This window comes from Mustela nivalis, assembly GCF_964662115.1.
Source record: "Mustela nivalis genome assembly, contig: HAP1_SCAFFOLD_398, whole genome shotgun sequence".
NCBI classification, from domain to species: Eukaryota; Metazoa; Chordata; class Mammalia; order Carnivora; family Mustelidae; genus Mustela; species Mustela nivalis.
The window spans coordinates 1-12,800 of record NW_028136253.1 but is presented as its reverse complement, the minus strand read 5'-3'; positions in this window follow the sequence as shown (position 1 = coordinate 12,800).

Below are 12,800 nucleotides of genomic sequence, written 5' to 3'. Positions count from 1 at the left end.
TAGAAAGACCCATTCTGCAGAGGAAAAAATAGAATCACTAACAGGCCTCATGCCTTGCACAGCCAGTGGCTAGAATCCCTGCCTCATGAGACCCTGTGCTAGAAGGCCGCTAGAACCATCTCAACTATGTTAGTCTTTCTTGGAAGCCAACAAGTGTTTGCCCAGTTAAGAGCACGGTAACAATCAGTCACATTATGTTATAATGATTGTCGATATCTTTAAAAGCCTTGTTAAGTTCCTTTTTGAGTAACCCTCACCCCACCCTTAGAGAAATTTATCTGTGGTTCACCTCTTTGAAATACCTCATTGTTGTTCCACATTTATCATAGCCAAAAAAAAAAAAAAAGCTTTTTATTAACAAAGTGTTCAGAAGGGGGCGCCACTGTAAACAATGAGAGTTTTCGCTGCCTGGACGATTTTGTTGCAGAAACAGCTGAAAGCAATCAGGTCAGACAGAGCCAAGGGCTGGAGGCATTTTTAAAATTACAAAAACCGAACCAAATCAAACCAAAACAAAAATCAAAAATCAAAACCAATGGCCAAGATTTCAAGTTTGCTACTAAAGGCATGACATTCTCCTAAGACATGCGAGTGACTTGATCAATATATTTATATATTTATATTTGAAGAAGAAGGAACTATTTGATGCAGCATATCCACGTTGATTAAAAATTACCAGATATGGGGTCTCCTGGGTGGCTCAGTGGTTTAGGCCTCTGCCTTCGGCTCAGGTCATGATTTCAGGGTCCTGGGATTGAGCCCCACATCGGGCTCTCTGCTCAGCGGGGAGCCTGCTTCCCCCTTCTCTCTCTGCCTCCCTCTCTACCTACTTGTGATCTGTCTGTCAAATGGGTAAATAAGATCTTTAAATAAAGAATTACTAGATGTGAAATACATCGAGGGTATGGGAAGGAAAATGATTTCACCTGATCTGACTAAGAAGTGGTTGAAGCCTGAATTAAAGTGCTATAAAAAGAGTAAAGACCTGGCAAATATATGGGGTAAAAATCCCTAGACAAACAGCAATAATAACTGGTTGCCCTTTATTGATTCAGATCCTGTGGTAGGCAAAGAAGAGCTGGTTTTAGCCAGAGGATGATCTCTGTTTGTCTTCATGATTCGGCATTTCCTGCAAGCCAGGCATGGGGCTCTGCACTAGAGCTGCAAATGCGGGGGGCCCTCACTGTCCCTTTTCTCTTCTCAGGGGGACAACGGGCATGTCCATGGTGCAGTGTGACAGGCTTTACCACAGGGAGATAAAAGACTGCCAAGGGTATGTTGGAGCTGGGAAAAGCCACTTAGGAACAGATTTTCAGGGGAGGTGATAGAGAAGGGCAAAGCGAAGAATGAGGATGAGTGTGTCAAGTTTCAGAGTGCCAGGAGGCAGCACAGTGCATTCGGGTAACTACAGCAAGTTCATGACAACCGACAGCTGATCTGGCAGCATCACCTGGGGATGGAGGCTGAGCCCCGGGGTTAACACTGGGGGTGAGAAGGTTTGTATACTATGGCGAGGAGGTGAGGTACTACACTGTGGGGGCACAGGGAGCTACCGGAGGATTTCAAATATCAGAATCGTAACCATAATAGTGTATTTAATTGCATCCTAGCTTTCATCAAGGGTAAGATGCACTATAGTTTATGTTCGACTAAGAAAGAGAAATGCTGTCAGTTAAACTAGGATATGTCATCAAGTGCAAGGTGAGTGCCACCTTAAGAGATATTAAAATGGGGGGGTGGAAAAATCTTAGAAGTATAAATTGTGGTACTAGAATAATTAAGAAAAATCATACAAGAACACTTGGTTCAACAAAAAAATTGATTATTGCTTACCATGTGCCCCAAACTATATTAAGTCTCCAAAAATTTTATATCATTTGAGTATACATATATATAAAATTACATTTAAAGTTTTAAAAATATCAGCAAATATTTTCATTTAAATGCAAATTTCAAAGAAAATCTACTTTTCCAAACTCGACTTTTTATCCTATTGTTTTTTAATTTTGTCGACAACTGATAAAAAGTTTAGCGAGACTATAAATGTTTGATCGAAAAAAATGATTAATACATGTAGGTTCAAATTATTATGTTCCATTAAAAATGATTTATTCTTTGATGAACATCTGTTTGGTAATATGTTGTATCCAGATATAGTAAATTAATGACATATATAAAATTATAGGGAAATGACACCTTCCGTTCCATTATGAGTAGAGCTTTTAAAATGCTATTTGTCACAACCTGTCATCTTGTCATTATGTAGCATTATGTAACATTTAAAAAATGTATACTCTTCACTTTGAAGTCTTTTAGAAATCTAAAATATGACTTTCTATGGTTTGTGTTTCCATATTCCTTTATTGCCAGTTTGAACAAATCCACATGCTGTGATTCAAAGGTAATAAATTCCTCTTATTTGGAAAAATGATGTTTATTTTTGTTCTCTCACCCTTAGCAGGTGGTTTCATTTTAGCACACTTCAGAGTTATAATTTCATGCTTATTAAAAACATTTATTATGATCTACGTAGATGAATGAAACTTTTATTTATTAAATTATTTGCCAAAAAAAATCTGTCATTTTTAAAAATGTATTTCCTTTGAAGGGTTATTTTAGAGCATTCAGAGAGGATTGAGGAGTGTGGTATTATGCAATTTTTAAGTAGGTATGAAATGGTTATTTATATGATTGTTTCTTTAAGGCTTATGTATATTGTCCATTATATGCTATAAAATATTTTGAAAGTAAATTTAAGGCATGTTTTACATAGTTTCTTTTTTGGAAAAAAATATTGAAATGACTTATGAAATTCAGTATACTCTCAACATTATTTTTTTCTGAAATTTACAAATTGTCTACTGAACCTATTATATGGCAGATATTTTCCAAAGTGGTGGTATCATGATATATGCCAACAACAGTTTAGATTTTTTGTTGCTTCTCAATCTAGCTCAGACGAAGTACAATTAGCCTTTATAATTTTAGCCATTCTAATAGATATGTAAGCATGTCTCATTATGATTTTAATTTGTATTTCTTTAATGTCTAAATGTTGAGAAATTTGTCATGTGCTTATAAGCCATCCATATCCTTTTGGTGACATGTCTCTGCAATAATTTTCTTCACATGTAAAATTGGATACACTGTTTGGTTATTAGTAAGGTTTTTTATTTTTATTCATTTTTTAATAATCAGAATAGATGTCCATTATCAGATATATAATTTTCAAATCCCTTCTCCATCTTTACGGTTTCTCAATGGAGCTTTGATAGCTGTGTCTTTCAAGAAATATGCTACTTCTTTCCTGGTACACGGATGTATGACTAGAACATTATCAATGTTGACCTTTGCAAAGAAAATCAAGGCTTAAGATATATGTAGTCTGCGGTTGTTGGGAGTGTTCTGTAATATCAAGCATATCTAGTTAGTTGATAATTTTGTTCAAGTCTTACATATCTTACCAATTTGATGACCATTTGTCTATATAATCTTAAAATAAAAGTGTTGAAATTTTTTTCCATTTCTCTTCTAAGGTAGAAGTTATGATTTTTGTTCTTAGTTTTTCCCTATATATCACCAAATCTGTTATTAAGTATTAAAAGTCAAGAATTATTATACTCCCTGATGAATTCATCCTTTTACTCTTCTGTAATTTTGACTTGATCTTTATGTCTGATAATGAAATTTGCTTTAAAATCACTTTTCATTATCTTGATATAACCACCAAAGTTATAGTGTGATTAGTGTTAATATAGCATATTTTTTCTTTTACTTTTTAAAGCACTTCTATATTTAATCCTGACAAAAAAAAACAAAACAGCTTTTTAGCTCTGGAAGCACATTTTTAAATTATCTTTTTTTTTTTTTTTAAATGAAGCAGTAGCAATTTTTGTTAAGGGACCTAAACTGAAAGTAGGTTTAGAAATTTATTTATTTATTTATTTATTTATTTATTTAAGAAAAGATTTTATTTTGTTTATTGACAGCAAGAGAGAGAAAGAGAGAGAGAGAGAGTGGAAGCGCACAAGCGGGGGGAATCACGTGCAAAGGGAGAGGAAGAAGCAAGCTCCTTGGGGTGCAAGTAGTCCCATGCAGGGCTGGAGCCCTGTACACTGGAATCATGACCTCAGCCAAAGGCAAACATCTGCTTAAACAACTGAGTCATCCAGGCACCCCTAGAAAATTTAAAAAAAAAAAAGACCTTTCAAAAACATTTTGTTTCTTTCTTTTTTTAAAATATTTTATTTATTTGAGAGACAGAGAGATAGGAAGAGGAACTATAAGCAGGGCAGAGGGAAAAGGAGAAGCAGGTTTCCCACTGAGCAGAGAGCCTGATGTGGGGCTCCATCCCAGGACCCTGGGATCATGACCTGAAAAGAAGGGACACTTATGGAGGAAGCCACCCAGACACCTCTTTTCTTTTTTTTTAATATATGGCAACTGATGCTTCCCAGCCACGAGGAGCATATTACCCATTGATTAAATCTTTGATAACAACCTATTTAAAAAGGTGTGTAAATATATACTTACTCAGATTTATACACTTTGTGTTTTCTTCATAGTTTGGGGCTGGACCCCATGGTCACAACACTGCTTTCAGTCTTTGCCTTCCCATCTTTTGATACCAGGTATTTGGTCAGCAAAGCAAATTAGTATCAAAATTAATAAGCCCTTGGCACCATATCTCTGGAGCAGGGGTTGCTCTTAGCCAAGGCCCACAGCAGTTGACCTCCCCTCGCTAGTGCTATAGCACCAAGGACTAGGTCCCTGCCACCAGAACTCAGTCTTACATGTTATGCTAAGCAGACAAAACCAAAACAGGAAAGCTCCAACAGCTTTCACTGGCATGCCTCATCTCCCACTCCCTCAAAGTCCAGGCAGTACCAGATGCCAGGGAGGGGTCTTGGTCCAACATATGGGCGGGAAGGAAGTAGCCACAAGCAAGTACCTGCCTCTCTGTGCCTTTCTTTTATAAGCAGGTTGTAAGGAGGAGGAAGAGGAAGGGGAAGAGAGGTGAACTTCAAGGGGTGAAGGCCTCAGGTAGGCTTCTGGCTCCTGCCAGTAGGAAAGGGACAAAGGAGAAGGCAGTGAGTCTTGCAGGGAGGGTGGGGGGTAAGGGTTACAGCTTATGACGTAATCTGGACAGGATTAATAGGGATACTAGTCATTTGAGTCCACCATTGGCAAGCTGGGCTGGGTGTCAGGGCAGATAGGCCTCCCTGGGCAACGGCACATGAGAGAAGGTGGAATTCTTCTCTGAGGAGCAGGTGGAGCTTCAGGTGTTGGAAAAGCATAGACAGTATTGTTCCAGGGCCAAGGACAGGTCCAGGTACTCCTGGTTGGAGGTCAAGGCCACAGTATGATCCAGGTCTTCTACCAGCAGCTTGAAGGAACCACATGCCAGCCACCCCTCATTATTGTGTATAACTGGTGCACTTATTGGCTTATCCATCAAATGACTCCTTCAGCAGCTTGAAAGCCACCTCCACAGGCACTCCAGGATATGGGAGGCTTCCAGATTGAAGATTTTGCACAGGATCACCCCAAAAGACCAGAAGTCACTCTGGTGGATGTAGCTCTGGTCAAACATGGCCTTAGGGACCATCCACTTCACAGGCAGTCCACTGTTGGTTGTCTTTTTATAGTAACTGATGTGGTGATATCTCTGGCAAGGCTGAAGTCAGAGATCTTCATCATGTTGTCCTTTGTCACCAGCACTTCCCTGGTGGCCAGGTCTTGGTGTATGCACTTCTTGGAGGCAAGGTACTCCATGCCTCAGGCTACCTGATAGGCACAGGATACCAGGTCCTTGGAGGAGAGTTGCTCTGCTGCATTGCGGCTGATATTGTAACAGTACTCCAGGTCAGGAGGCCTCTGGGCCTGCAGGTACTCCTGTATGTTGTCTTTGGAGGCATATTCCATGAGAGTGTACGAAGGACCATCCTGTGTGCAGAACCCAGCAGGTTGATGGTGTCCTTGTGCTGTCCAATCATCTTCATCATCTCCATTTCTGAGATTAGATTTAACAGGTCTTTCTCTGTTGCATCTGACTTCAACATCTTCACAGACACTTTAGTCAAATGGTTGGATTTGTCTTTGTCCAGCCCAATGGCCTCCTCCAACACCACCTGCCCAAAGTAGGCCTGTCTTAGGGGTCTGCCTAAACTGCCTACAACCAGCCTGTCTCAAGGCAGTTATGAACTCTAGATTATCCTCAAAAACATTAAACCACAAGCTAAAAATTCTATTCACTAGGTCTCTCTCGCAGTTCTAATTTTCTTATCTTTCATCATTTATCTTTTTCCTAATTCTTATTTTCAGTATAGTTTATTTTGCTTCCAGGTGTTTCCCCTGGTTTCTGTATGCTGTTTCATAGGGAAGAATTATCCTGTCATAAAATTATTTCTTGAGCATTCATTACATCTCTCAGTTAAAATGGGTTCTTTTATGGTATTGATTCATTTGAGTTTTCTCAAAATGGGAAGAATTTTCAAAATGGTGTTTTCCTCAAGGTTCAGAGTATGTCTTAGCCTCATCTTTAAGCTTTTTGAAATTCACTTTACAAATTCTTGTCCCTCTTTTTATCTTTTTAAAATAAAATGTTTTATTTTTACTATTTTTTTATTTGAGTATAGTGATATTCAGTGTTACATTGGTTTCAGGTTTTCAATATCTCCATACATTATTCTATGATTACTATAAATATAGCCACCATCTGTCACCATATAACACTATTATAATATCATTGATTATATTCTCTACACTGTCCCAGATCTCTTTTTAAAATCTCTAATTTTTATGTTTTCTGTTATTCCAATTTTCAACCATCATTTTACATGGTTACTTTAATAAAATATGCCTGATTACACACTCTTTGCTGAAAACCATAGCATTTGATTTATAGTAGTCTTCTTCTTCCTCTTTTTTTTTTAAAATTAACATATAATGTATTATTAGCCCCAGGGGTACAGGTCTGTGAATCGCCAGGTTTACACACTTCACAGCACTCACCACAGCACATACCCTCCCCAATGTTCATAACCCCACCACCCTCTCCCTACCCTCCCATCCCCCTGGCAACTCTCAGTTTGTTTTGTGAGATTAAGGGTCTCCTATGGTTTGTCTCCCTCCTGATCCCATCTCGTTTCATTTACTCTTTTCCTGTCCCCCAAGCACCCACATTGCACCTCCAGTTCCTCATATCAGAGAGATCATAAGATAGTGTCTTTCTCTTGTTGACTTATTTTGCTAAGCATAATACCCTCTAATTCCATCCATGTCATCACAAATGGCAAGATTTCATTTCTTTTGATGGCTGCATAGTATTCCATCATATATATATATATATATATACCATTCATTTGTTGATGGACATCTAGGTTCTTTCCATAGTTTGGCTATTGTGGATATTGCTGCTATAAACATTTGGTGCACGTGCCCCTTTGGATCATATACTAGTCTTCTTTACCTCTATCAGAAGCCCAGGAAGCTTTATTTATTTATTTACTCACACAAACACATGATCCAACACAACGTTTTTTGTTGTTCAAATGTATTATAATGTCTTACCGCTTAACACTATGCTTACTGTTCTCTTTCACTGTCTGACTAAATCCTCATCATCACTATGCCATTTAATGACAAAGAACAATTGAACTCAGAGTTCTCTCCATATCAGGGAATGAAGACTCCACCCTTCTGTTTGTGCAGGTAAAATAAATGTTGATATTGTCTGTCCTGCACATACCCCATCCTGTTCACCGGAATATTCACCATCAAAATATATACAAAATAAAAACCATACCTCACCACTTCTATTATCACCCAGCATGCTAAAAACACCATCATATGTTCCTGAATTATTGACTTGATTGATAGCCCCACTTCCACACATACTGCACTCCTTTCTCCCTGCAAATTTATTTTGGTACAGCAACTTAACCTAAAAATCAAGTCAGATGATTTTATTCTGCTGTTGAAAGTCTTTTGGTATCTTCCCTTTTCATATTAAATAAAAACTGAAGGCATTTCAATGTACTAGAAGGTACAATACGTTCTTCCTCTCTCCACCACTATGAACTCCTCATTGGCCTCCTTGCTTTTCCTCAAAAGTAACAGACAAGCTTTTCACACAAAGTCTATATACTTACTTGCTCTGCCTAGAGCAATCTTTTTCTTTAATATTTGTATAACACCCTCCTTCACTTCCTGGGTCTTTGTGCAAATAACATCTCCTAAATGAGATATAACCACCCGACACAAAATAAAATTAACTTTCATCCCAGCATTCTCCAATGGCTTTTACCTTTCTTGTATTTCTTTGTAACACTTATCGCCATCAACCATCAATCATTATTCTATTACTGGTTTATTTCCTTATTTGAGACAGAGAGAGAGAGAATTGGGAGGGTGCGCAGAGGAAGAAGAAAACACCCCACTGCCTAGAAAGCCTGCTGGGGAGTTACATCCCAGGACCCTGAGATCATGACCCAAGCCAGAGGCAGTCACTCAATGGACTGAGCCACCGAAGCGCCCCTCTATTATTGGTTTATTTCACTATTATATTTCAAAAGAATGTAAGCTCTTTGTGGTCAGCTATTTTATATGTTTTATTAATTGAAGTATTCTCAGAAAGGTAGCTGGCAGATTGTAAGGGATCACTAAACTGTATTTTGTTGTTATTATTGGGCTCCTTTATGGGCTTTACCTCTTACGCTAGAAGTCTATCCTTCAGATGTAAGCAATAAGAATAGAACCCTGCTGCCGGGTTCAAATGAGTAAAAAGCCTGTATTAAGTGGACATTTTAAAAGCTAAATGAATGGATTAATAGTTGTATATAGGGAGAAAGGGAACATATTTTCCACAGTTTAGAAGTGGAGTTCTTTTATAGAGTTCTTGTACAAGCCTACACTATTGAACGCTAATGGGCAGTTGTACATTACAATTATACAAACACTTTGGTATTTATATCATTTTTTTGTAATTCATGACTGGATCATTTGATTCCTTAGGAGCATTACAGCATTTCAACTTTTCACGTTCAATAAACTTATTGGAGTTGCAACCTTTTTTATTCAAATGGAGAAATAGTCATGATTTAATCTAAATAAAGTGTTATTGATTGTGTTGTTTTCTAGGAATGAGTCGCACATGCTAGTTTAAAAGTTTTGTTAAATTCCCAAGTCGGTCACCGATAAAAGCCTTTTGTAGATTAGTAACTTGATCAAAACAGAAAAGTTATGTAACACTCAATTGTTATACTATCTTTGTTTCCATCTTGCATTGTAATAACGCCCATCTTAACTCTATTTAAGACAAGTCATCGACAGATGGCTTTCTGGCATTGATGGCATGATATGAAATCTAGTATAACTAAAAGTTTTTGGTTTTAGTAGCATATAAATCAATTTAGAAAAATATATGTATTTGAATATAAGGTAAAGTTTTAAATTATTTGGCAATAGTAAACTAAACTTTTTTTTGTAAATTTTTATTTTCTAAAAGTTTATTGAGCTCTTTTGCATATTGAAACAAGTTACAAAAAGTTAAGGTTTATTTACCCCAATTCAAAATTATTAGGAATATAATCATAGAGGTTGAAGTATTTAAAATATTGAACCCAAAATATTTTATTAGGTAAATTCATGAATGCTGAGCATTCACTGTTAAAATATACTAATACTATTGATAGACTGGTAGAAGCCTAAAATCAAATATTTATTAAATATTTATATCCATATCTTTTCATGGCTTGGTAATTCATTTCTCTAGCATTAAATAATATTCCATTGTTTGCATGTACTACACTTTATTTGACCTTTCACCTGTGGAATGATATCCTGGTTGCTTCCAAGCTTTTGTCAGTTATGAATAAAACTACTATAGACCTCTTTGTGGGTATAGATTTCATCTTCTTTGGATAAATACCAAGAACTGCTACTGCTGAATCATCTGGCAAGAATATGATTAGTTTTGTAAGAAACTGCCAAGTTGTTTTCCATTCTTTATTCTCAATAGACATGGAAGAACATTCCTGTTGCTCCACATCCTCACCAACATTTCGTGTTCTGTTTTCAGTGTTCTGAATTCTGGGTATGTACAGGTGTCTCTTTTTTGTTTTAATTTGCATTTTCCTGATGACATATGATGTGAAGCATCTTTTTATATGCTTATTTGCCATCTGTAATATTTTCTTTTGTGAGGTATCTGCTAAGGTCTTTGGCTCATTTTTAATCAGGTTTTTCCCCCATTGTTGAGTTTTAAGGGGTCTTTGTGTATTTTTGATTAACAGTCCTTTGCCAGATGTGTATTTTGCAAATTTTTTCTCATAGTCTGTGCTTTGCCTTTTCATTCTCTCGGCATTGTGTTTCACAGAGTAGACATTTTAAAATTCAGTGCTTGTGCTTTTGTAGCTAAAGTTATTGCCAAAACCAAGGTCATTTAAATTTTCTTCTATATTACCTTCTACATGTTTCATGTTTAGGTTTATAATCCAATCTGAGTTAATTTTTGTGAAGAGTGTATGATATCTGCCTGGATTTATTTTATTTTATTATTTTATTTTATTTTTATTTTATATTTTTACATTTAGCTTCACCATTACTCCAGAACCATTTGTTTAAAAGATTGTATTTTGCTCTCTTGTATTGCTTTTGCTTTTATATTAAATATAAAATATAATTGATAATATATATTCGGTTCCTTTAATCTAGTCTTTCTGTGGTATTACAATATCTTGCTTACAATTATCGTTATGGTCAACTTTTTTAAAAAGATTTTATTTATTTATTTGACAGAGAGGGATCACAAATAGGCAGAGAGACAGACAGAGAGAGAGATGAGGAGAAGCAGGCTCCCTGCTGAGCAGAGAGCCCAATGCAGGACTCGATCCCAGGCCCCTGGGATCATGACCTGAGCCGAAGGTAGAGGCTTAACCCACTGAGCCACCCAGGCGCCCCATCGTTATGGTAAACTTTGAAGTCAGTCCTCAGTCTTTGTTCTCCTTCAACACTATGTTGACTATTGTGAGTCTTTGCCTCTTCATATAAACTTTAAAGTAAGTTTGTTAATATTAAAAAACAAAGAACTTGCTGGAATGCATTAATTGTATAGATAAACTTGGAAACCAGTGACCTCTTGAGCTTAGCAGGAGATAGACCATGGTCATCAGTTGTCACAGTGGTGCCTCTGGCAGAACCTTTTGCAAATCCCTAGGTAAAACGAGACCTCAAGAATCTGAGAGATGTCTAAGAAGTACTTGATACATCCCTTGGGTATGGTTTATTGAAGTGTCCACCTGTCTGACAGCTGGGGAATCTAGATAAGGGAGGGAAAATTAGTTATGATAAAACATATCAACAAACATGAATAAATTTTGTAAAACTAATTGTCATGGCTCATATACAGTATGACCAACAGAGGGACAATCAAAAGGAAAGCATCAGTTATGTTTATTGTGAAATTTTTTTTATTCAAAATAAAGCAATGTGAGGGGAACACACTATGAGAAAATTACCATTTTTTAAATGGTAAATATCTTACCAAATGGAATAGGTTTTATATTCTAAGTAGTATATTGAACAGTAAAACATTGGGGTGCCTGGGTGGCTCAGTGGTTTGGGCTGCTGCCTTTGGCTCGGGTCATGATCTCAGGGTCCTGGGATTGAGCCCAGCATCGGGCTCCCTGCTCCGCAGGAAGCCTGCTTCCCTCTCTCTCTCTCTCTGCCTGCCTCTCTGCCTACTTGTGATCTCCGTCTTTCAAATAAATAAATAAAATCTTTTAAAAAAAAGAAAAGAAAATTAAAACATTAAAAAATAAAATTTTAATTTAAAAAATTATGTAATTTTTAAAAAATGTTAAAAATAGCAGAACCATTTTTCTTATAACTGGAAAATACATTGTATATATAGCTATCAAAAATAACTTGTCATGGGGGCGCCTGGGTGGCCCAGTGGGTTAAAGCCTCTGCCTTCGGCTCAGGTCATGATCCCAGGATTCTTGGATCGAGTCCCACATTGAGCTCTCAGCTCAGCAGGGTTCCTGCTTCTTCCTCTCTCTCTGCCTGACTCTGCCTACTTGTGATCTCTGTCAAATAAATAAATAAAATCTTTTATAAAAAAATTTAAAAAAATAACTTGTCATGTCTGGAATCAGGAGCATATGGAAAAAAATAATATCTGAGGACAATACTTCTGCCGTTTTGTGCCTTGTTAATATTTTTAAACAGTCAGGCAACTTTTAGCTTTATTGAAATACCTGCTAAGATACCAGCAGTGCCTTTTGGAGCCCTATGACTATAAAAATTAATTGCAAATATTCAAAATGTTTACTATGGTGTCACTATTTAGGGCCACCACCAAGTATGTTTCAGAAGTAAGCATAACTGTTACTCTTCTGTAAGGCAAAAGGGCATATTTTCAGGAGTTCCATCTGCTGTACCAGGAGGTGAATCAAGTAATGATTTTGTCTATAAAATAATTCACTTTTCAATCTAACATTCCTTATTCTAACATTATAATAATAAAAACCAGGAGGAGACTAAAACAAACAAACAACTACAACTACAACAACCAGCTTTTCCTTCAGTGGAAAAGTAAATAGAACCTTATGAGTAGCCTGAAATTTATTTTTAAATATTTTTAAGATAAACGTTTTTGTTAGAAAACCATATATTTTATATTACTAAGAAATAACAGGCAAAGTTTTATTAACTTCTAAAAAGTCTAGTTACTTCTATTTATCTATTAACTCATCTCTTTTTGAAGTAGAACATGATCACAACTATTGTATCTACCC